This window comes from Quercus suber, unplaced genomic scaffold, assembly GCF_002906115.3.
Source record: "Quercus suber isolate HL8 unplaced genomic scaffold, Cork oak 2.0 scaffold_228, whole genome shotgun sequence".
Classification (NCBI taxonomy): Eukaryota; Viridiplantae; Streptophyta; class Magnoliopsida; order Fagales; family Fagaceae; genus Quercus; species Quercus suber.
The window spans coordinates 541774-542904 of record NW_027069686.1 but is presented as its reverse complement, the minus strand read 5'-3'; positions in this window follow the sequence as shown (position 1 = coordinate 542904).

Below are 1131 nucleotides of genomic sequence, written 5' to 3'. Positions count from 1 at the left end.
GCAAATATTCATGATTAAAAAAAAAAAATGAAAGGTTGAAGAAAATAATTGCATGTCTTTAATGTGAGTAACTAGATAACCTGTAACCTTATGCCTATGCACACATTAGATACATTTACAAATAAGTATAACTAAAATTTTACCAAGTTTATATATAATATTTGTATATTTGAAAATATAAAATATCTACTTGTAAAATAAATATAAGTTTATTTGAAACAAATGAAAAAGAAACTTCATTTAAATTGTAATTTTTAAAAATTCTCAATTTTAGTATGTACAACCATTATTTATACTACTATTTAAGGGGCTTCCTCTATTTGGATTCCTCATTTTTTATGCCTAAAATACCTTCATCATGCCCACTAACAAATTTTCAACTAATGGAGATAAATATGTAAATTAAAACTCTTACATTTTAAGACTTACAAACTCACCTACAGTTTACAGTTTCTATCTCACATTCTATCTCTCATTTTTCTTCAGATTGAAGACATTTAGTTTAGCTTTACATCCTCCTTTCTTTTTCTTTAGATTAAAGACATTTATTGTCAGAGGCTCCAACAAATTTTTAGGTTCTATTTTTTGCAATTTCCTCTTTTTTTTTTCTTTTGTTTATGATTGACTTTCTTTGAGTTCTACTTTATTTATTTATTTATTTATTATTATTATTATTTTTTATGTGTATCATGTTAACTCTCTTTTTGTTTTTTTTTTTTTAAAAAATGTAATTTTGAAATGAATAGTTCCTTCATATGCTCTACCACTATACTTCTTAATGAATTATCATTTCATGTTGTAAGTATTGTGATATTAAGATAAGGCTGTTTTATGCTACAAAAGAAGCATTCAAAATCATTCGTGAACGGTTAAATAGTATGGCTTCCCATACCTCCTTTAGTAGCATTTGTTTACATTTTATTTAAACATTTTGAATTGAAATAAAAATAGTTACCACAATACTCCCTGATTAATGATCAAAATATAAATGATCAATTACTATTTCCTTCTCCTTCCTCACTTTTTTTTCTCCTTCTTCGTATTTTTTTTCTTTTTAAGAAAGTTTTTTTTTTTTTTTTTTTTTTTTTTTTTTTTTTTTTTTTTTTTTTTTTTTTCTTTTATTTTTTTTTT